Source organism: Staurois parvus, unplaced genomic scaffold (assembly GCF_062004578.1).
Source record: "Staurois parvus isolate SC_StPar_1 unplaced genomic scaffold, SC_StPar_1.0 ptg000385l, whole genome shotgun sequence".
Classification (NCBI taxonomy): Eukaryota; Metazoa; Chordata; class Amphibia; order Anura; family Ranidae; genus Staurois; species Staurois parvus.
This window is the reverse complement of record NW_028318181.1, coordinates 1,246,819-1,272,235: the sequence shown is the minus strand read 5'-3', so window position 1 is coordinate 1,272,235 and position 25,417 is coordinate 1,246,819. Positions and strand designations below refer to the sequence as shown.

General features: G+C 43.5%; 2 long non-coding RNA genes across 2 annotated transcripts in view; one reads left to right on the top strand and one right to left on the bottom strand.

Annotated features, from left to right (window-relative positions):
- LOC149455892 (uncharacterized) overlaps positions 1-25,417 on the top strand; it is a 115,931-nt gene that overhangs the window by 68,871 nt on the left and 21,643 nt on the right. The window lies entirely within an intron of this gene.
- Positions 21,290-25,340, bottom strand: LOC149455893 (uncharacterized). Its single transcript, XR_016314005.1, has 2 exons — positions 25,200-25,340; positions 21,290-21,417 (listed from the first exon to the last, which is right to left on the bottom strand). It is a non-coding gene; the product is annotated as an uncharacterized LOC149455893 (long non-coding RNA).

Genomic DNA, 25,417 nt, shown 5'->3' with positions numbered 1-25,417 from the left:
GCTCCTCTGTACTCCATTATAGTGATATGACATGTATACAGTAATGTATATCCCAGCTTACCTGTACTCCATTATAGTGATATGACATGTATACAGTAATCATAGTAATGTATATCCCAGCTCCCCTGTACTCCATTATAGTGATATGACATGTATACAGTAATATATATCCCAGCTCCCCTGTACTCCATTATAGTGATATGACATGTATACAGTAATCATAGTAATGTATATCCCAACTCCCCTGTACTCCATTATAGTGATATGACATGTATACAGTAATCATAGTAATGTATATCCCAACTCCCCTGTACTCCATTATAGTGATATGGCATGTATACAGTGATGTATATCCCAGCTCCCCTGTACTCCATTATAGTGATATGACATGTACACAGTAATGTATATCCCAACTCCCCTGTACTCCATTATAGTGATATGACATGTACACAGTAATGTATATCCCAGCTCCCCTGTACTCCATTATAGTGATTTGACGTGTACACAGTAATGTATATCCCAGCTCCCCTGAACTCCATTATAGTGATATGACGTGTACACAGTAATGTATATCCCAGCTCCCCTGTACTCCATTATAGTGATATGACATGTATACAGTAATGTATATCCCAACTCCCCTGTACTCCATTATAGTGATATGATGTGTATACAGTAATCATAGTAATGTATATCCCAGCTCCCCTATACTCTATTATAGTGATATGACATGTATACAGTAATCATAGTAATGTATATCCCAGCTCCCCTGTACTCCATTATAGTGATATGACATGTATACAGTAATCATTACTGTATACATGTCATCACTATAATGGAGTACAGGGGAGCTGGGATATACATTACCGTATACATGTCATATCACTATAATGGAGTACAGGGGAGCTGGGATATACATTACTCAGTGATGTATATCCCAGCTCCCCTGTACTCCATAATAGTGATATGACATGTTGTATACTCCTAGTCCCTCCGAGTCCCCCGCGGCGGTGGAGAGGGTTTCTCCTCTCAGAGGAGCCGAAGAAGCCAGAAACCAGAAGTTGTAAACTGGAACTCGGCTTCACAATGAGGCTTGGAGCGCAGGTGCAGTCGCTCCATGCTTCATCTGTGCTCGCTGCTCGCCACAGAGGAATTTCTCCTCGCATTTGGCGAGTGAGCGAGCGGCTTTTTCAAGCCCTATATCTTATAGGATGTAATTTCAAATATTATGTTTTCTGCCTTGTTGTGATTGGTTACTGATACTGATTACATTAACTGTAATTCTTAGTATACAAAATACTAGAACAAAAAAGATTAACATAGAATACATATACGTATTATATATATCAAAATCTGCACTTTTTTCTTCCGTATTCTGCTGCCATAATAACATTTGGAGAAAAATAAATCTGTTGCATGATGACAGTTCTGTAGGAATGTATTTTTACAGCCCCAGGTAAAGTCATTATGATTATCTGTACATTGTTGAGTCAGACTAGTCTTTATCAAGGTTAATATTTTAATTATAAATCCTTCTTTACAAAGCTGAAATATTGTGCAAATCATCTGAGACTCTGTGCAGAGCGCCCTTGACAAGGCAGCGGAATCCCAATGATATAGCAGCGTAATTGGAACACACCGTGAAATTGTATTTGGTCACCTGATATACTGTGAGTGATCTACAGCTTTGGTGTATGGAAGGTAATTAGATTGCGCTTATGTGGCAAATGCAAATGGGAATATTATTTCTTGCGGAAGTTTAATTTAAAAGGATGAAAGCAATCACAAAGAAGTCTTGTATTTACTGCATTTCATATCTGGGAATAGACAACCTCAATTTAAAGGCATACTTTCATAATAACCTTTTGTTTCAACATAAACCCAGCCCCTTTATATATAGTAGACATTGTTTAAATAAATATTAGGTAAAGCTGAACTCCAGCCAAAAATAACAAACTGAAAAGTCGATCAAAAGATAAAAAAACGAAACCAACTTTTGCTGCAAAATTCACCTTCAATTCAGAGATTTCTCCCACAGTACATTTTTCTTGTAGCTAGATATCCTTAGACTTATGGCTACCATCATTCAGCCCAATTCCTCTGAGCCCAGGTCATCCCAGACCTAATCCCAGCCTGTGAAGGGACAAAGAATGAAGAAGCAGCACAGTGATGAGCTCAAATCTCTGTCACTCTGTTTTCTCTTCCTTTCCTTCTTGTCAGCATATCAACTAACTGGCTTCTTAACCACTTATTCCTCCCATGATGTGGCCCTGCTATACAGGCTTTACAAGAACCTGATAACAGGCCAAATGCAGATACTTACACTGCTTGAATTTAGGGAACCAACCTGTGTTCAGGCAGATATGGGTTAAAGTGTTACTAAACCTGCAACAATAAAATCATTCTGTATATGCTGTAAAGCATGCTTGTTATACTTACTGCGGAACCTAAGGGGTTAATCCTCTGCAAGGTGTAAAAAGGCTGTTTGATCCCATCTTCTCTGATCCTCCCCTTCTTCTACTGTCACCAATCCATCTGCTGATAGAACAGAACCTTGGGGGCAAGTTGTGCATGGTCAGTTTGGTGTGTATTGCTAGAGATTTTTTTTTCTTGGGAGAGTGCCTCAGCACAGCGCCAATCAGCACTGTCCAGACAGAGGGTCAGGGGTCCTGTAACCTCTTAGGACAATCAGGGGAGAATGAAAACTCCTCCTACATGCTTTAGCCAGTGCTCTGCTGGACACTGATAGATGTCACTAGACTGCTATATACTGCTGATGAGAAAAGGTATTTAGCAGTTTATATTTACTAAAATAATTGAATTTCCATGTTCTGTGTACTGTGGGAGACCAGATACTGTATAATGAATACAGAGTCCAGGGTTTAGTAACACTTCAAAGAGACTGCATGATCCCCCACTACACAGAAGTTGTACATGTGAAGTTCATGCAGCCCAGAAGAAGTCCCCCATACATGACACATGGGGTCACAAAACCCAGCCTACAACTAGAGTTGAGATGTACCATGGTTTTCTGATAGTCAGGTTTAGATACATCAGATTCTGGTCCTTTTCTGGTTCCTGAAGTGTTCCAGAAGTTTGTGTGGCAGACGGGGTATCAGGAAATCTGAATTCGTTTAGCTCATTGAGCATGCATGCACTCTGGCACCTAGTGACCTATTTAAGGCACTACAAGACTTCGGATCATTGCTGAGTGGTTGTCAGCTCCTTCTGCCTGTGACCTGATCCAGTGTTTATGTCTATGTTCTGACCCGGCTTGCCTGACTCCGCTTGCTCCTGAAACTCTGTTACTGACTCTGGTTTGTGACCCAACCTTGGCTTTATGCCTCCTGTTTCAGTACCTTTCTGTTCATCCAATTCCGCCCAACCTGGTTGTTGCTGACTTCTGCCTTCCCAACCATGCATCTGAGATCCTGCACCTTTCAGCTGCCAGCTTGCCTGCTGCACAGTCTTCAGCTCCGCATCTACTACAAGATTTCCTAGCCTGGATGTTACAGGCATCCGTGCCACTCTGTGCCCTGTTATACCATCACCAACCCCAGGGGAAACCGAAAAAGAGGTGTAAGGGAAGCCATCTCATCAACACAGCCTCGGCCAGGTATGTAACATGGAGGCCCAGACTGCACTGGCAGTCAGTTAGTGGTCTGAGCAGTGACTACGAGGGGCGTTAAAGTCAAACCAGGACTTTTAATTTTACAGTTATGAAAATTGATGCTAGCGTGGCAGTACTACATGCAGTATTAAGTGGCAAGTGTGTCTGATTACTGATATAGCGGGCCAGTCCAGAGACCATTAATCAAGATGGTAGACAACAGTGCATTCATGGAACAGCGTATGGTGATGAAGTTTCTTGTGAAGTAAGGCATAAAACCCACAGATATCTACAGAAAACTTCAAGCAAAGTACAGTGATAAGACGCTCAGCAAGACATTTGAATAGTGTAAACATTTCAAACATTTCCAAAACCGAGCTCCTAATTTTCCCCCCAGCCCGCGTCCCCCCCCACGCTCTCCATCACGACCAACAACGCCACCATCAGTCCCACCCCACAAGCCAAAGTCCTAGGTGTCACTCTAGATTCAAACCTGTCCTTCCAACCCCATGTCCAATCGCTAGCAAGCTCATGCAGGCTCCACCTTCGTAACATCTCCAAAATACGTACGTTCCTAACCCCAGACACTACTTAACAACTCGTTCACTCCCTCATTATCTCACGCCTGGACTACTGCAACTCCCTCCTCACCGGCCTACCTCATCACAGACTATCCCGCTTCAGTCTATCCTGAACTCAGCGGCCAGACTCATCCACCTTACCAACCGCTCCTCTTCTGCCACCCCCCTCTGTCATTCCCTCCACTGGCTCCCGATTGCCCAACGCATCAAATTCAAACTACTAACACTGACATACCAAGCCATTCATAACGCTGCCCCAAACTACCTCACCGACCTGATACCCAAATACCACCCAACCCGTAATCTTCGCTCCTCACAAGACCTCCTACTTTCTAGCTCCCTGGTCTCCACCTCCCACGCCCAACTGCAGGACTTCTCCAGGACCTCCCCTATCCTCTGGAACTCACAACGCCCAGCACGCACACTCCGCTCCTCACAAGACCTCCTTCTCTCTAGTTCCCTGGTCTCCTCCTCCCATGCCCGCCTCCAGGACTTCTCCAGGGTGTCACCCATCCTCTGGAACTCCCTGCCCCAATCCATCAGACTGTCACCTACCCTCCTCACCTTTAGGCACACCCTGAAAACCCATCTCTTCAGGGAAGCCTACCCCATCCTCACCTAACTGCCAATCTCCTCCACTTCTCCTACCACTCCATCCCCCACAGCCACCTCCTCCTGTGCCACTATCCCCTCCCTCCTAGATTGTAAGCTTGAAAGAGCAGGGCCCTCGAACCCCTCGTGTATTGTTTTGTTACTGTATTGTCTCATGTACTGGGAGGTATTGCCACATACCCCTTACAGCCCGGACCTTACTCTGAGTGATTTCCACCTGTTTGGACTCCTAAAAAAGTTCCTTGGAGATCAGCATTTCAGCACTGATGACAAAGTGAAGCAGACTGTCCTAGGATGGGTCAGGCGTACTGAAAAATCTTTCTATGCCAAAGTTTTCCAGGCATTAGTTAAATGCTGGGATAAGTGTATAAATGTAGCAGGGGGGTATGTTGAAAAATAAATGCAGTTTCCACTCCTTGAAATTTGTTCTTTTATTATATAAATTGAAAAGACACTTCTTGTCATGAACGCCCCTCATAGTATTGTCTTCACCAAACCAGAATTCTGGGAGGCAGCAAAAGCAGAATTTAAGGCTGAACTGGAGCAGTATGCTGGTTTGACCACAGGAAAAGTGTAGGGATCAAGTTTCCCAGCTCTGAGCAGGATGTCAGTTGGTGAAATGCGTTAAGGCCTCAGAGCCCATGAGCGGTGCAGCAGAGGGACTTGGCACTACTGAAGTACCTCCAGAAAGGTGGGTGGCTAAAGATTGGGGTTGGCCCTTTTGCAGAGGGCCGTCAATGAGTACTATTTATTATATTTTATTATATTTTATAAATTATATAGTTCTATGTTAGTGAAAAACTATTCAACTAGCATCTATCAGAAGGCAGTCAGGGAATAAACAAGTGTGTCCGACACGCAGCGCTGCATGGTAGAGGAAAATTCTTATTTAGAAAGATTTGAAACTGTATATCATGAATTTTATTTTGGTTGTCATATATTCAAGGACAGAGTGGTGCTTGCCAGGCTCCAGGGTATTGGATGCTGCTAAGGAGAGACCACAGATGCTGCAGGTGACGATCTATCCTGACTAACGTTACTACAATCTTTTCAGTGACTTGCATACTTGAAAGGAAAGGGTTAGAACAAAAACTATTTTTTTGCTGATCCTTTGAAGAAGATTTCTGTTGAATTGCAGGTATGGTATACATAAAGGATTATGTACAGTATATTTGATGCTGTATGGCATAATGTGTATATGTGTTTTGGCATATGTGATTTATATGCTGATATACACAATTATTTTCTGTTCTGTTACGGTTGCTTTGCTGATCTCAAGCCTATGGGGAAGGATGTTTATATTGCTTTGACTGTGTGCGTGTCTGGAGCTAGGCCCCGTTGTAGTGCCCTGTTAGGAGACCAATACTAGTACAGCTAATGCTCATGATCATATTCATGCAGCTAATGCTCATGTAGTGCCACCCTCATGAGGACTGCTGTGTTGTGGGTACCCTACGCTGCTCTCTGCACAGCCAGGCAACAGATATTTCTCACACAGACTTGCATACAAGAGACAGTGACCAGTCCGTGGGCTTGGTTTTGTTGTTTTTTTTATGGGAAATCAACTTGGATAGGGAAATAGGGATTATGGGATGCCCAGTTGGCTTAAATCAGTGAAAGGGGGACAACTTCCTTCCTACGTACAAAGGCAGATCATGGACTGTTCTTTTCTTGAAAGCCATCAGTCTTTGCAGATCAATAGCAGCTGCCCTTTATGGGCGAGGAACTAGCAGCCCCTAAAAAATCAGCTTAACTTCTTGTAGCTACATGCTGAGATGTCTTCTCTCCCCCTGAAGAGCCTGAAAACACTACCAGCCCTCCTGTCCTCAGAAGATCTCCCAAGACAAGGATAAAGGATTGAGCCCAGCACTGTCCTTAGAAAGCTTGCTACGTGTGGCAGTCTTTCCCCTTGTAGACCCTAGAGACTGCTACTGTACTCCTCTTTTCTCCTTGCTGCTCCAGATCTCAATCCCATTCATGCCTCACTGCTGAATGTATCCTCCTCAGCCAGTCCAAGCCCAGCCGACTCCTCTGTCAGACTGATTCTCTCTTATTTATGGGCTAGTCAACCACTCTACCAGGGCCTCCAAAATTGGGATTGGCCGGATTCCCATAAACATGCAGATTAGATCTCCACCCCTTCCTGCTTACTGACTTCTGGAAGGTTCTATGGTCCTCTATAGTCAGGAGGAGACGATAGAGCCACAATCTGTTAAGTCATTCAGCTGACCTGCAATAACCTGACCTCAATCATAGACTCACACAACTACCATGAGTCATACACAATGATTTTACCTATAATACATTACACTATCCTAGTAGCACACTAGAGGGTCATAGTCATGCAGCTAATGCTCATGGTTGTGCTCATGCACATGTGCCAGGATACAGATGGACTTTGGTCAGTAAATGGCATGTACTGCCACATCAGTGCATCTGTGTGCGCCAGTGCACATAGGCGCATGAGCATTGGTTCACACTTGCACATATCCAGTTCCGGGAATGGCACCTAGCTGCCTATTTAAAGAAGGCCATAATGTGTGTTAATCGCTGGGTGTTCTTCAGCTACCCATGATCTGTGTTCATACTCTTGTTGCCTGATCTCCCATTGCTGGCCTGGCCTTCTCCTGACTTTACTTTGTGAATTCTGGACTCTGACCCTGGCATGCCTGTGACCACGTTCAGCTGTCTTCCTGGTATCATCCTTAGCCTGCTGCTTGACTAGGCTTACTCCTGCATCTCCATCTGGCCACATCCTTGATCCCATTTGGAAACTGCATCTACCTCTGACGGTGTTTGCTAGCAGTCTCTGTACAGTCTCTGTACCAAGCTTTCAAGGTCCAGTTCCGGGGTGCCTTCCTTGGGGCATCTACCTCTGACTGTGGGGTTGGTTTACTATAGGCAAATAGACTGTTCACTTTGCAAGTACAGTTGCTCCAGAGCTTATTAAATGAGGTGAAGTTTTACTTTGCAAAAGATACTCAATCAAATGCAGGGAAAGTAAAAAAAACAGCGTTTTTGCTTGCACATGATTGGATGATGGAAATCAGCAGAGCTTCCCCCCATTTAAAAATCTCTAGAGCAAATGCACTTGAAGAGAGCAATTGCACTTTCAAAGTGCACAGTCTATTTGCATTTAGTACATCAACCCCTGTATGTCCTTGCAGTTCTCTTTACCAAGCTTCCAAGGGCAAGTTCCAGGGTGCCTTCCTGCTGGCCACTATCCTTGGTCCTCCTCTAGTGTGTCTGCACTGCTGCTGACAGCAGTCCAGAGAACAATGCTACTTGACTACTGCCACTTATGCTTCTTTGTGGAAAAGCCCTCTGGTCACTTCGGTCTCCAACCAAGGTACATGACATGCCCTGGATGTCGGAGAAATTTTGTCAGTTTGCCTGGTTGACACAAGGACGTACCATATTTTCCCATGGAGGAGTGTAGGCCAGGGAATGGATATGCCCAGAGTATTTCCTGGTTAAGCCACTAGATGTCCCTTTGCCAAGATTAAGGGAGGTTTGGGATAAGCCTGATTTATGCAGCTGGTGTGGTTATCTAGGTGGCCACTGACCACAATGCTTGAGTGAGTAGTGTTTCTAGGTGTCACTAGGAGTTAGAACCAGGTCTAGACGCACTATGGGTAACAGGGCAGTAGTAAAAATAGTCTTGGTGAGCAGCTGCTGGGGAGTTCTTACTGGAATTCCAAGCCACAGCAAGATGTAGTCAGTGAGGCTTTATCTGTTTATCTTACCCTTGGGGTGGAAAGCAAGTGAGGAACATGCAGGTATTTTTGGGACTACTGCTATGCCCTTTTCATGGGATGGTGGTCTCTGATCGACCCCTCCTATAAGCTTTTCTTTGACTCGCCTCTCATTTGAATCTCTAAACTGTTTGCAACTGAAGGAAATGTGCTATCAACTGTCTGGGATGACTGAAGCTGTACATATGTGATTTATCAACATTAAAATAAATAGTTAAAAGGCTTTCTTTGTATGGATTTTCTTCTCTCTACTGCAGGGTGAGAATGTCCACACTGGCTAATTGGTTAGCACTTCCGTCTAGCAGCACTAGTGCCATGGGTTCCAATCCCAACCACGGCACTTCCTGCCTGGAGTTTGTAAGTTTGCTCTGTGTCTGTGTGGGTTTCCTCCCACACTCCTGTCTAATTTAGCCCTAATATGAGTATGTATGAATGTGAATAAGGGACCATAGATTGTAAGCTCCTTGAGGGGATGGACTGATGTGAATATACAATATATATGTAAATTGATGGTGCTATATAAGTACGTGTAATAAATAATAAAACTGGATTTGTTGGTAGAGGCTTTACTGGGGTCCATTTCTGTAAGGCCTAAAGCAGGTATGTGGTGGACTGCTGGGGATACTGGTTGGGCCAGCCCAGGAGTCTCCCATGGTGTATTCTTAGAGGGGCAAGATTCAAGAATGATGCACTGTGCCCATAGTACCCCAGTCGATCTAGGGAACTAACCTATGCCTAGAGTGGACACAGAGTCTACATGCTCCCCCACCACATGACAGTTGTCTATGTGAAAGGCACACAGCTCTCACTACATTACAATAATACTACAAGTACTGGCCTCGTGTGGAAGAGGAATTTAGGGACTGGAAAAGAAAAAGACAGGGTGTGACACCCTATGTAACGGGTAGGGTGGTGGTTGTTTATCATGTCCTCCATGTTGCCCTCCTCGTTGGGTGCCAAGCAAGGATCACATGAGAAGCTTACCCCCTGGGTGGGTTCTTCTGGGCTATGCTAGACTCCTTGTACAGGGTCTCTCTCTCTTCACACATATGGGGTACATTTGCTTTAGTGTCGTCTTCACCAATGCCCAGGGACAAGGCTGAGGTTGCTGTCAGGGAATACTTCCGCTTCTGATTGCCTAGGCAGTGTGAGCGGGGATCTATCAAAACCCACGGGGGACGACTCCTTAAAGCGGGACTTCCGCTTATGGATGGAACTCCACTTTAAGAACTGTGCTGCATAAGTTTGGTACCAACTCTGAATAAGTGCCATGAAATTGAGCTTAGATTTAGGGCCCTGAAACTGAGTGACATACTGTAGGACATTTGCTTCACCTTGGTGGGAAAACCATGTTACTTTTACCCCTGGTTCACATATATGTGGCCGTGTTTTGCACGGGCACGAGAGCCCATTCACTTGAATGGACTCCCGTACCCCATGACACACAGGGAAGAAGTCCCTGCACTTCTTCTGAAAACGCAGCCCACACAAGAACCTCAGTTCCCAGTACGGTTGAGTTTTCCAGTGCGGGCGGCGTGCCATTAAAACTACTGGTACCAGCCCGTGGGTCCACATTCCTCTGTGTGGGTGGTGCGGATGCACGGATTTTCGTGCGGATCCACAGCCGATCCACTTGCACATATGTGAACCTAGCCTTAGTGATTTACAGCTTAAAATTGCACACAGCCACTTTTGACAGTCAGAAAGGGATTTGTTTCTTTAATGGAATGTTTGGGACAAATACATTATTCTAATTTATGGCAATGCAGATGCAGAAGAAAACTGTTAAACCAAGACAAATGTGCTTTATGTTTCTTTCTGCCTGGCACACAAGGTCACAAGATTGTCAATTTATATCCTCACTACCCGTAGCCAATAGAGTGCAATATCTGCAAGTTTGGTCATTTTAGGCCAGCATGTTGAGTGATCTGTCTTTCACAGTTGTCTGGTTTGCAGTGCAGCAGGCTAGCAGAGGTTGTCATTTCCAGGGACACGGTCGTGGCAACCTTTTTAATCTGGCTTTCCTCCTCTGTGACATTTAGGATTCTTACTATATGTCTACCATAGAATGATCAAAGGTATGATATATGAAAATTCTAACATAATGCCATCCTTTGGAAGATTCCGCTAGATTGTCTCCTGTTCTTCCTGCTTGCACGCCCACACACTGCTATAAAATAGGCATACAACAATTCAAAAGCACAAGGTCAGGGACACTAGGAGAGAATTGACTATTGTACTCGCATTTACTAATTCCAGATTTCACTTCCTTTACAATGTCCACACAATCACTGCAATCATTAACTTTTTCATGACAGTGTCTTAAATGTTAAAGAGACTTTTACTGGCAGATGGTCAATAGTGATAATCAAATTAAACAATAGTTGGGTGTTTTAGGATTATCTGGCATATTATGCAACCTCACGAAAGCAGAATCCTTACTAATTGTTAGGAATATTAAGTTTGCACATCAGCATAATGTTCATCTGTTTGATAATAATACTGCAGCCAGAACTCCCCTTTAAAGGACTCCCTAGACAATATAAAAATAGAAGGGGTAAAAGTGCTGTGCTTGGTCATGGCAGGAGAATGTTGTCATCCTGTGTGCAGAGGAAGATACAGATCTTCTCAGTACATAGGAAAGATGTAGCTAATCTGAGACGCATTAACAAGCAGTGATAAACCTTGACATATGCAGCCAGGAGAATATGCTGGATTTTCAATTATAGAAACAACCTCAGTATTTTGGGTGGCAGTTTTGCATAACAGAAATAGTAACAATAGGTTGCCATTTAACATTTGCTTCCTTGAATGTATTATTTTAAAGTGTTGCAGCTGTAGGCCCATATTACATTACAGCCATGTGCTAATAGGCAATACTCCTTGGTGTGCTCACCAAGTCTGCCACATCATGCTGACTGATGACATGGTTCCTGCAAAAGCAGAACAATGAAATCTTCATTATAGGATGATTGACAGCTATATTTTTCTTGGGTTTGCTATATTCAGTTATGGCATGCAGGAAAGGAGTGACCACACAGATAAACAAAAATCCTGTGTATTTTCCTGACAAGTCTCTACATGAGAACTAGAGATAAAAAAGGGCACTATGACATATACAGTTTTATATATCGAGCAATGGCATTGTTGGATAAAAAAATAGCAATGTCATTACAGTGATTGATACCTAGATGCCCATGCAGGGATGTGGATAAGGGGGAACCAGCAGTCCTCCTGCACGGGGCCCAGGCCAGCAGGGGGGCACAGGCCGCTGGATGAGTCAGATGGCAGGGAGATAATCGGCAAGGCAGGGAGGCAATTAGTGGAACCGATCCCCTGTATGGCTCTCTCTGCAGCAGCTGAAAGCTGGGTTCTTCTCTCCTTCCAGCTGGCTTTCAGCTGCTGCATAGAGAGCCATACAGGGGGTCGGTTCCATTAATTGCCCCCCCCACACCCATTACCTTCCCTCTACACCATATGTTTCCTTCTGCTGCCAACGCCACCCTTTGTGCCCCTGCCCCCACAAGGCTGCCTGCTTCCCTCCTCTCCTTCCCATTGGCAGCTGCAGGCACACAGTAGGATCCTTCAGCATGGAGAATGTGGGAAGGGTCTAGTAAATATGTCCCATTTACCAACCCCTTTCCTTCCTGAAAGAATACAATGAATGATCGGTACTGATCACTCACTGTGGTCATTCATAACTAAAGCATAGTAACCTGTGTTTTTTTGTGGGGAGGGGGCCCTGTCAGGTTTGTTGTATGGAGCCCCGTGGCTTCTAACAGCAGCCCTGTGCCCATGATAAATTTAGAATTTAAAAATAACTCTAATTCTATGTTGCCTACTTAATGTGGAGTTCCACTCACACTGTAAAAAAATAAAAGTCAGCAGCTACAAAAACAGCCACTCACCTGTCCCACAATCCCGTAGAGTCCTCCCCGCAGCCCATTTCACCAGCCTTCTGGTGTTCCAGGCGCTGGTATCTTCAGTGTGGGCACCCGGCTGTGACAGCTTGCGGCTTCACAGCCGGGTGCCCACTGCGCATGCATGAGTAGCGCTGCACTTCCTGAATGGCCCCGTAGTCTTCTGGGACCTGTCTATGGGGAGGGAGTGTAGCCTAGGCAATCACAGTGGAAGTGGGAGCAGGTACCTGTCAATTTCAGGTACCCGCTCCCCCAAGGTACCAATCCTTAATGGGGAGCGGGGGACCAGTCTTTAAAGCGGAACTTCCCCTTTTGGGTGGAGCTCCACTTTAAATCATTTATACATTGTTCTCTATGTGGTACACGATTTTATCTAGCTACATATGTTTAAATTAATTGCATATTCAGTAACTTATAACACGTTTTTAAATCTTTTTAATTAAATATATTTGTTTTTTACAGGTGCCTGCCTATGTGAGACACAATGACATGTCAGCAGGTACATTAGTTTTGTCAACAAAACCAAATGATCAACATGATTGGTTGTCAAAGTGATTACATGATCAGGGACCATGTTGATTGGTTCCCAATTACTAGTCTGCCTCGGCAGCTCTTAGTAGAACTAGCGCTAACCATGGAGTTCATGGTTAGTTTTGCAAAGAAAATTTGCCAAGGTATCTTAAGCATGGGGCATTTTGCTGGGGAACCTTAATATACAGATTATGAGTGTGCAACACTTAATTACCCAGTCCCAGATGCACATACTTATTATTCCGCTGTGCTTCCACTCCATTAGCCACTAGTTACTTCTTTGTATGGTCTGAATTGCTCCAGCTGAAGCTTACACTGGACTAAGGACTCTTCTTGTCATCATGTGACAGTGCTGGGCCAAGCACAAAAAGCAGCGTTGTTACATGGAATGAGATACATCTATCTCCATACCTGAAGTCTTCACTTCTGGCAGCTTCTTTTGAACAAAATAATCATGTTTACAGCGCTCAGTACACATGTTGAAATGTATACACACAAATAAATCAAAACTCCTCCCTCTCACCTCCCTCCAGGGGCGGACTGACAACTCATGGGGCCCCCGGGCAATAGCGGATCATGGGGCCCCTGTGTCCTTGCTCAAACTCAAAAAAGCCTATGAAAAAGGTACCAGGGGCATCTCACGGGGCCCCCTACTGACCCTGGGCCCTCAGGCAGTGCCTGAGTTTCCAAATGGTCAGTCCGCCCCTGCCTCCCTCTCTTCCCATACCTCACTTTTAAAAAAAATGACAGTCTTCCTAAAAGTAAAAAAAAAACAAATACTAGACTCTTTTAGTGAAAACCTATAGTGCTCTGAGATTCATTTGTCATGCATCAAATGCTTTTCTGTAAAACAAAGATTGTATATTTAGTAACTAAAATAAATTGGGTCCCAAAACCACTGTAATCTTACTTTAATTTAGTTCTGGGTGAAAGTGAGTGACCCATGCAGATCAGCAGCATGAATATGGATGCAGTTCCAGCCAATTACAGGGACTGGTGCCCCTGAGAATGCTGGGTACTAGTATTTATAGTCAATCAGCACATTGATCTGGGTTCTCCTTTTCCTGTGAGAAGGGAGTTCCAGCCACGAGAGGCAACTCCCTCTCTGGCTAATGCTGCTAGGAGGCCTCAGGTGAGTGATCCAAAGGCCAGAATGCTGAAACCCAGGGTGCTTCTGAGAGCTGGTTGAAGGGGATGTCTACAGATCCTGTAAGGTATCATGGAAGAACGTGACCTGCAGCAAGGGCCTTGTGAGTACAGACTGTTCTACATGGATGCTGGGACTTTTGCTGTTTAACCCCCTTGGGATCTATATAGTCAACTGTGTAAGGTAGAGAGGACCCCAGACACCAGGTGTAAGCTAGAGGGGACACCGGCTGGTGTCCAGAAGAGCAATTGTCTACTAAGTCTGCTTATCTATAGAGGGACTTTGCTCCATTCTTGTACAGTCTGCTACACAGTTTCCACTTTAAAAAAGCTGTCCTCAATTTGTACATAGTTTGATTCAGAGTCAGGGGCGGACTGACCATTCGGGCTCTAGAGCACTGCCCGAGGGCCCGGGGTCACTAGAGGGCCCCATGAGAGGCTCAGTCCGCCCTCTGGATATGACACTGCTGAAAGGAGGAAAAAAGGAAGAGTTGCAATGGGGCAGCACCGCGGCAGGCACTTCGGACACATCTCCTCGGAGTTTCCTCAGAGGGTCGGGTCCCACATCCCTGCCACAGGACAGGCGGCCAGAGAAGAGAGCGGAGTCATCATTGTGCTGACCTGCCCTGTATCCTGCAGCAGGTCAGTGTGTAATCCCCCGACCCCGGTGACACTGACAGCACTGCAGCTTAACCGACAGGCGGGTGGCGGTTCTCTTGTTCTGGGAGGACATCATATGACGTCCTCCCACTCCAACGATCGGTGGTGCACTGTGTCCCTGGGACACAGGGGATCACCTATCAGCGGAAAGAGCCGAAGATGTTGGCTCGGTCATGTGATCAGCTGTGTCCAATCACAGCTGATCGCATGTAAATAAGGAAATGCGAGTTATCAGCATTCCTCTCCTCACTAGCTGTCATGATGACAGCTGGTGAGGAGAGGAGAGGCGGTAATCGGCATTACTCAGAGGAGACATCTACACTGATCATCAGGGCACTGATCAGTGCCCTGATGGTCAGTGTAGCCCCATCAGTGCCACCTGTCAGTGTCCATTAATGTCACCTGTCAGTGTCCGTCAATGCCACCTGTCAGTGCCAATCAATGCACATCAATAATGAAAAAAACTCCTGTGCGCAATGGAACACCTAATAATAAGCAGCACACACTCGCCTCAACCACAAGGAAAGAACATAGAAATACAAAAAATAGTGCAGCGCTAACAACCTATACTAAAATACAAATGAGATAAATGGAAATATCACATATAGAATGCACAATAAATATTCAGTGTTAGGTGCTCATAAAATTAATACTATGTGCAGCAGTCCATAAATGCCAATGATGGTGAAAAATCACAGCAAAACACCGTGAGGTGATCACAGTGTCACTCAGTGTGCGGCCAATCCACAGATGGCCAAGATGGCCCCTCACCTCCTTGATGCGACCCACTGGGCCAAACAGCTATGTAGGTGACCTTATACACCCAATAAGGTATCATCAAAGAATGGAACGTATGGATAGATCCCTCCAATATCTTCTATCTCCTAGGTACTCGATTCCACAAAACCGTTTAAGATACCATTAAAAACAAAGAAGATCCTCCATAGTGTAATCCAGTTTTAATAATAACATGAATATAAATAAAATGCCCACTCACATGTAAAATGACAAAGATCAGCTTTTTCCCAAATCATGGGTGTGTTTCCATGGTTCTCATGCTAAGAAATGCATGCAGCTCCACTTGCTCCACAATCCCTCCAGAAATGGCGGCGACGCCGGAAATGACGTCACCGCGCCACTGGAAATGATGTCAGTGCGTACCTTAATGCGTTTACGTCACGATCCACGGGAGGAAGTCACATCAATGCACATCAATGCCACGTATCATTGCTAATCAATGCCACATATCAGTGCCTACCAGTGCCACATAAATGACACATATCAGTGCCCATCTGAGCTGCCTATCAGTGCTAGTCAGTGCCGCCTATGAGTGCTGCCAATCAGTGCCGCCTATCAGTGCCCGTTAGTGACACCTAACAGTGCCAGTCAGTGCTGCCTATCAGTGCCGCCTATCAGTGCCATATATGAGTACTGCCTTTCAGTGCCCATCAGTGATGTCTGTCAATGCCCATCAGTGCCACCTACCAGTGCGTCCTCATCAGTGCCCATCAGTGCCGCCTATCAATGCCCATCAGTGCCGCCTTATCAGTGCCCATCACTGCAGCCTCATTAGCACACATCAGTGAAGGAGAAAAATTACTCATTTACAAAAGTTTATAACAGAAACTAAGCAAAAAACCTTTTTTGTTCAAAATTTTCAGTTGTTTTTTGGTTAGTTTAGCAAAAAATAAAAACCCTGAGGTCATTAAATACCACCAAAAAAGCTCTATCTGTCTCGAAAAAATGATAAAAATTTCATACGGGGACAGTGTTGCATGACCGCGCAATTGTCATTCAAAGTGTGACAAAGCTGAAAATTGGCCTGGGCAGGAAGGGGGTATAAGTGCCCTGTAAGCAAGGGGTTAATAGTAGTCTTCTATTCTATATTCCCTATATAAAACAGTGATATATGTACACTGAGTGGCACCCAGTGTACAGATATCAGTGTTATATATAAGGAATAGCACTCAATGTACAGATATCAGTGATATATATAGTGGCTTGAAAAAGTCTTCCTCATGACTGAAATGTCCCCCATGTTGTCATGTTACAATGTATTCCCCCACTGAAATGTCCCCCATGTTGTCATGTTACATTGTATTCCCCACCCTGAAATGTCCCCCATGTTGTCATGTTGCAATGTATTCCCTCCCTGAAATGTCCCCCATGTTGTCATGTTACAATGTATTTATTGGGATTGGATGTGATAGACCAACACAAAGTGGCACATAATTGTGAAGTGGAAGGAAAATGAGAAATGGTTCCAACATTTGTGACCAATAAAACTGTGAAACGTGTGGTGGCATTTGTATTCGGCCCCCTGGAGTCAGTATTTTGTAGGACCCCCTTTGGCTGCAATTCCATCTGCAAGTCTTTTTGGGGACGTCTCTCCCAGCTTTGCACATCTAGAGAGGGACATTTCTGCCCATTCTTCTTTGCAGAATCACTCAAGCTCTGTTACTGGATGGAGAGCGTCTGTGAACAGCAATTTTCAGGTCTGGCCACAGATTCTCCATTGGATTTCGGCCTGGACTGTGACTGGGCCATTCTAACACATGCATATGCTTTGTTTAGAAAGTTTTGAGACCCCAAATTTAGATCAAAGGACCAGTTTACTGTCCTTCAGGTTTTTGGGGGCTGGACTGTGGTCTTTGGGATCAGAAATTGTCCTGACATCAGTGGGAGTAAACCATGCATCTTTAGTATTAGGGGGAGGACTAGCATCCCACCTTTGGTGTCAATGGGAGGAATAGCGTCCCATCGTTGGTATCAGTGGGAGGAATATTGCCCCATCATTGGTATCAGTGGGATGAATAGTGCCTTATCATTCATGTCAGTGAAAGGAATAATGTCCTATCATTGGTGTCAGTGGGAAGAATAGTGCCACATCATTGGTGTCAGTGGGAGGAATAATGCCCTATCATTGGTGTCAGTGGGAGGAATAGTGCCTTATCATTGGTGTCAGTGGGAGGAATAGTGCCCTATCATTGGTGTCAGTGGAAGGAATAGGAAAAAATCATTAAAACCTTCATTTTGAAGTGTAGCATTGTTGTGCTCTCTTTAATGTAAGTTTTGTTTTCTTTATTTTGTGTAATAAATATTTATTTTGAACATACTGTAGAGAAATTCTGTGACAAACGCATGTATTGTGGGCAGTGTAATATGTAGGTGCGGCTTTGTGTGGCTGCGGCTTGAGTGGGCAGGCACACAGGGGACCCCATGATATCCTATTGCCCAGGGGCCTCATGAGTTGTCAGTCCGCCCCTGTTCAGAGTATCCTACTATATCCCTTCCCTATACCATATTAACCACTTCCTGTCCGGACACTTTTACCCCCTTCCTGTATAGGGCAATTTTCAGCTTTCAGCGCTATCACACTTTGAATGACAATTGCGCGGTCATGCAATACTGTACCCATATGAATTTTTTACCATTTTTTTGAGACAGATAAAGCTTTATTTTGGTGGTATTTATTCACCGCTGGGATTTTTATTTTTTTTACTATGTAAATGAAAAAGTCCAAAAATTTTGAAAAAAAGTGTTTTTTTAAATAAAATTTTGCAAATAAATAATATTTCATCCTAAATCTTGGCCAAAATTTATTCCGTTATTTTTTTAGTAAAAAAAAAATCCAAATTAGTTTATAACCAAAAATTATAATTTTTAAACATTTTTTTTTAGATTTTTATTTTATTTTTTTTATATTATTTTTAATTTTTTTTTTACATACTGTCACCCTAGCAGTACAGTGTCACCATGGTGACACTGTACTACTTGTGGGGGGTGATGAAGATTTTTTTTTTTTTTTTTTACACTGATTGCTTTTACACCCATATAGGATGTAAAAGCAATCATTTCTCTTTCTCTCTGTCTGCATTCTTGCAGTCATTGAGAAATACTGAGTGAGTTGTGATTGGTCACAGCTTGTCACATGGTACAAGGGTGTTGTGAATAGCCTTGTACCATGTGACCTCTGTGATCATTCACAGATTTCACACGTAGTAAGCAATGATGTCACAAGTGACATCTTGCTTACTACTTTGCATGTGATCACTGATTCGCCAATCAGTGATCACATGACCGGGACCTCGTACAGAGGTCCCGCCCGACGATCGGTGTTTCACCGTGTCCGGAGGACACAGCGGACACCGGATTGCGGTGGTGCGCGCTCCTAGGGAGCGCGCACAGCTAGAAAAGGCGGGTGCCGTTTAGGAACGGCAACCCGCCCCTGGACTGCCACTGCCCTGCCGTTTATAAACAGCAGGCGGATGGCAAGAGGTTAAAAAAAAATAAAACAACAAAAAAACTACAACACCTGGACTGATCATTAGAGTAACAAATGGAGGTTGTGTGCACCTGACTAAGGAAATGTGATGTGCTTAACTATGGGAGAAAATTCTAGGGGAAAGCCTGGGCAGGACACACACGGCTCCTGCAGGGGTTTCACTACATATATATATAATTTACAAAATAATCTAGAGTGGGTGACTAGGGACAAAGAGACGGCAAATTTATTAAATGTCTTTTTCAGCTCTGTGTATACAAAGAAGCATGGGGGAGCTCTTGTCCATAATGGGCATGGTATTGACACAGCTCCAGATGATCCACATTGGCTCACAATTGATATGATCCAAAAATATTTAGACAGAATAAAGGTGAATAAAGCACCTGGACTGGATGGCATACACCCACGGGTCCTTAAAGAATTGAGCTCTGTCATTTCAAAGCCATTGTTTCTAATTTTTAGAGACTCTTTAATGACTTGCATAGTACCACTGGATTGGCGTAAGGCCAATGTGCTGCCAATATTTAAAAAGGGGTCAAAATATTTATCAAATAATTATAGACCTGTTAGTTTAACTTCTATAGTTGGGACAATACTGGAGAGTTTAATAAAAGACCACATAGATGAGTTATAAAAATATCATAAGCAACAGACAGCATGGATTCATGAAAGACAGAAGTTGTCAAACAAATCTGATTTCTTTTTATGAGGAGGTGAGCAAACCCTTGGACAGAGGGGTGGCGGTGGATGTGGTATAATTGGATTTTGCAAAAGTGTTTGACACAGTTCCCCACACAAGGCTAATGTGTAAGGTAAAGTCTATGGGCTTGGAAAAATCTGTATGTAAAAGGATAGAAAACTGGCTAAAAGATCGTATTCAGAGAGTAGAGATTAATGATTCATACTCTGAATGGTCTAGGGTTGTCAGTGGTGTACCCCAAGGTTCAGTGTTCGGACCCTTACCTTTTAATATATTTATAAATGATATAGGGTCTGGGATTAAAAATCCCATTTCAGTTTTTGCAGATGACAACAAGCTGTGCAGTGGAATAACGTCCTTACAGGATGTCTCCAATTTACAAGCCGACCTCAATGCACTGTTTAATTGGGCAACTATGTGGCAAATGAGGTTTAATGTTGATAAATGTAAGGTTATGCATTTGGGGGCTAAGAATATGCATGCATCATACATACCAGGGGGGGGGGTACAAATGGGGGAATCAATGGTGGAGAAGGATCTGGGGGTTCTGGTAGGTCACAAGCTTAATAATGGTATGCAATGCCAAGCTGCAGTTTCTATAGTGAGCAAAATCCTCTCTTGCATTAAAAGAGGTATAAACTCCAGAGAGAGAGATATCATATTACCCCGGTACAAATCATTAGTAAGACCTCATCTGGAATATGCAGTTCAATTTTGGACACCAATTCACAAAAAGAACATTGGGAAAATGGAAGGAGGTACAGAGAAGGGCAACCAAACTAATAGAGGCATGGAGGAGCTCAGCTACGAGGAAAGATTAGAGGAACTGAATTTATTCTCTCTTGAGAAGAGGAGATTAAAGGGGGATATGATCAACATGTATAAATACATCAGTGGTTCATATAGTGAACTGGGTGTAGAGTTATTCACACTGAGGTCATCACAGAGGACAAGGGGGCACACTTTACTTCTGGAGGAAAATAAAATTAATCTCCAAACATGGAAAGGTTTCTTCACAGTAAGAACTGTGAAAATGTGGAATAGACTCCCTCAAGAGTAGGTTCTGGCCAGCTCAGTGGATTGCTTTAAAAAAGGCCTGGAATCCTTTTTGGATACACAGACTATATCTGGTTACTATTTATAGGTAAAGTTGATCCAGGGAAGATGCGTTTGCCTCTCAGGGGATCAGGCAGGAACTTTTTTCTCCTACAGGAGCAAATTGGAGCATGCTTTGCTGTTTTTTTTGCCTTCCTCTGGATCAACTGTGGGTATAGGATTATAACTTTTTTTTTTAATGGTTGAACTGGATAGACTTTTGTCTTTTTTCAGCCAGACTAACTATGTAACTATATACCGTGCATCCAAAAAGCATTCACAGTGCTTAACTTTTGCCACATTTTGTTATGTTACAGCCTTATTCCAAAATGGATTAAATTCATTTTTTTCCTCAACATTCTACAAACAATACCCCATAATGACAATGTGAAAGAAGTTCGTTTTTAAATATTTGCAGTTTATTAAAATAAAAAAACTTTGCCATAACATTCAAAATTGAGCTCTGGTGCATCCTGTTCCCACTGATCATCCTTGAAATGTTTCCACAGCTTGATTGGAGTCCACCTGTGGGAAATTCAGTTGATTGGACATGATTAGGAAAGGTGGTACAAAAGGTAATAGCTGCAGGGGATGATTTGATGGAGGTGACTCAAGTACAGGTCGTAGGTGGAGGTGGGGTAGGCTTCCCTGAATAAATGAGTTTTCAATGATCACCTAAAGGCAGACTGGGTAGGAGCTAACTGCACATACTTGGTCAGGGAATTCCAGAGCATGGGAAAGACTCTGGAGAAATCCTGGAGGCGAGTGTGGGAGGAGGTAACAAGGGAACTGGAGAGCAGGATGTCTTTGGAGGAGCAGAGAGAATGGTTTGGGAGATATCTGTGGATGAAGTTGGTGATGTAGCTTGGGGTAATGGTTAGTATTTTGAATTTTATACATTGGGCTAGCACTAGAGGAAGCCAGTGAAGAGACTGGAAGAGAGGGGTGCAGAGGTCAAGGCAGCAAGATTTAGCCAGTGATTGGATGTGGGGCTGAAAGTGTGCTGAGATAAGTAGGAGGAGAACTAGGAAAGAGCAGTCATGGAGGTCAAGGGAATGGAGTTTGTTGAGGAGGAGTGGGTGGTCAACTGTTTCAAAAGCAACAGAAAGTTCTAAGAGTATGGAGTATTGGCCGATAGCAGTTAGTAGGTATGAAATAATATTGATTTTACAGGTCTTCACATTTTATTGCAAATGTATATTAACCTATTATATAAACATCCATTGTCAGCATTAAACGTAAGGAAATTAGGGAGCAGGCCCCGGGTAGATGTCTGTTTTGTACTATCAATACCACATACACAGGTGAAGACATGAAAATAAATGTGTGAAACAATTGTAAAGTCTCCATAAATAAAAGTCCTTTAAAAACGTCCACAAGGGAAAAACATTTCTGTTTTGTGTTCAGGGGTAACACCACCACTGCCTCTTGTGGGTACGCTCTCACCTTACCTTACTGACCTCTAAAATAAAAGGTCTTTTGCACATATTCCTTTTAAATCCTCGAAAGGGCTGTCACTCCACCAATGTTTCCAGATCTATCAAGGATCAATCTATATAACCAGCTCAGAGAGATACAAAAGGAAACACCATAGTGCTCTCTCCACAAATCAAAATATTTTTTAAAGAATAAAAATGTACTTACATGAAGACAAATTACTTTCACTTTAAATCACACACTCTGGGGAGCCGCACTTTGGGTGAGACAATGAAGTTGCCACTGCAATACAGCCTTCCACTCTGCTTGTCTCTCCTGAAACCCAGAGAGGTTGCAGTCTCATTGTCTCACCCCCAGAGTCTGGCTCCCCAGCATGTGTGATTTAAAGTGAAAGTGATCTGTCTTCATGTGAGTACATTGTTTATTAATTAATAAATATTTTAAATTGCGGAGAGCACTATGGTGTTTCCTTTTGTGGCCCAATTCAGCACAGAGCTGATTATAGAGTATTAACATAGCATACTTTATCAGTTTAGGTGTTTATTCACCTTATGCTTGCAGCTTATTTATAGATTGTGCATAAGTTATTTTTTCAATATTGTTTAGTATTAACTGTCCATAAACAGTTAGAATTTTGTATGAAACTGTTCGAATTTGGAATGCTTAAAGGAGTCAAATCAATGAACGTTTTCAATCATAGTGACAAAAAAATTTGAAGGAGTAGGATAAAAAACATTTCTTGAATGAACCAAAACTGAAGGTGGTTTTTGTTCAGCACAAATTGTACTTATTGTAATGCACATTTTCTAGCCACAAAAGAAACCTGTTTAAAGTGGACCTTTAGTCAGAAAATGAAGTCCTGCTGGATCACTTCAGACTGGCCCCTTTTGCACATATAGCTATGTAAAACATTACAAATAAGTGCCTATACTGTTTAAATCCACTAATACACTGGATTCACTCCGCTCTGCACATGCTCAGTTGCTTTCTATTTTTAGGCAGTGTGCCAAATTTGTAGAGGCCGATCAGCTGACAGCCTAAAGATTTACTGCTGCTCAGGGGCTCTGGGCTTCAGCCATGGCAGCCTCTAGGAAGAAGAAACAGAAACAATGCTGGAGGCAATTTACTGCACACACTAATTTTAGTAGCATAATTATTAATCTGGAATGTTTGTTTCTTGCTCAAGCACATTATTTTTTATCAAGTTGTTATGGGTAAAGTTCCACTGGAATTGTACATCTGAAACTGCTTTCAAGTAGCAGGTCTGGATGAAATTTTAAAACTAAAAATGTTGACTCACTGATAGCAAGGTCAAATGCTGTGACAAACGATCTTTCAGAATTTCCATACAATTGTTCAAACGAGACAGCTTAGGTCTCAGACAATCCTTCACTTGGCCTTCATAGTCCACCATAATAAACCTGATCTTGGCTTAAACTGATTTAACCTCTTCACGCCGAGTGTACGCAAGTATGTGGCCTCTCGGCGGCTGGGCCTTGATGCCGAGCAGCCGCATAGTTGCGCACTGTAAGGAGATATGTTTTATTAATTGGCATCCATTTTGTATAATGCCTCCATTTCTAGATACGTGAACAGTTATTTTCGGTTTTGTAACTTCTCTCTCGTTTCCTAGACTAGTTTCATTTCACTGTAAACGGAACTACTTTATATGGTATCCCTCAGCTATTTGCAGTTTCTGTTCTTCATGTAACTATATTGATAAGAATGGAATGTTTCATTGGTCATCCTAAGATTAAGCAACGCCTACTGAGTTCTGTATAACCGTTCTTGTTTTGCATTAAACAGTTCGGTGTCTGGAGCTTTATTTCTCTCAGGCCTGAGGGTGAAAATAACGAGGACAGGGGCCACAGACATAGGCTGATTCCTACTGTGATGGGAGTCACTTTGGGTGGGGGGCCCATGGAACACAGCTCACTTTGGAGAGGTGGGGAGACCACTGTCTCAGCTCCCCATATCCCTCTTATGTGTAAGTCACCCTGTGCCTGTTAGGGGTACAGGGTGATCTGTCCTAATATTGGGGTGGGGGGGTTGTTGATTGTTTAATGCCATGTGGTTGCATCCCATTGTTCTATTGTGTGTCTTGCTTGGGAGCAAACTATTATGGGATGTATGTGTTTGTGTATTGGCTTGGTGGGGGGTGTCTCCAGCATCCTCCCTCCTGATGGGACTGTCTGCTGGTGTGTCTCTTGTTACTTAAAGTAGATTGCCCCACCCTGTGTCATTATGCAGGGAGGGGGGGTTGTTCCCTTGAATGTATTTATCTTGTATCTGTGTTAAAATAAAGTAGTCTATTTTCTGGTTTACTTCAAGACTGGTGTCGTCTAGTCTTGTATGGTCTGCTGTGGTGTCTGTGGTCAGTGTTCGGACAGGGAAGCGGTATCCTAATGGAAGTACCCAAGTGCAGTCTGGGGACGGTTCCGTTACACGTACCATTTGTAAACAAACATGTGCTGAGAGCGCACACCCTGTGCTCTCCCAGCACATGTGTTGGCTTCCCACGGAAAGGTTCCGATCTCTCCTTGCGATCAGGACCTTTCCGATCATGTGACTGCCGTGACAGTCACGGTGGTCACGTGACCCTAAACCCCATCCCACCTCCCGCCGTCAGAAACCCCTTAAAGGGCCGGGAGGCGTCGGTGTGAAGGGGTTAAATGAACCTGAGCAGAGAATGATAGTGCAGAGTTTTACTGTTAGGAGTACAGCTGTATGTTAAAATCTGATTCTTCCTTTTAAAATTCATTAGTTGTTTTCATTTGTGTGAATGTGAAGAGAAAGAGGGGGAAAGGAGCATTAATACATTGCTCACAAATATTCTACCAAGGAGGTCATGAGAAAGGAACAGCGTGTACCTTGCAGATGAATTGTTTCCTCAGCACGCAGGCAGCTCCTAGTGAAATTGCCATTGTATAGGCATTTTTTCATTGCTTGGAACCTTGACAGGTCTCTCCTAACATGGACGGCAGGCTCTTCTGTTTCTTTCCATAGTAATGATATTCTTAGAACTGAAAAAGAAACCAAAACATCCCTCACACTGCGAACTTACACAGAGCATTCAGAGCACACATGG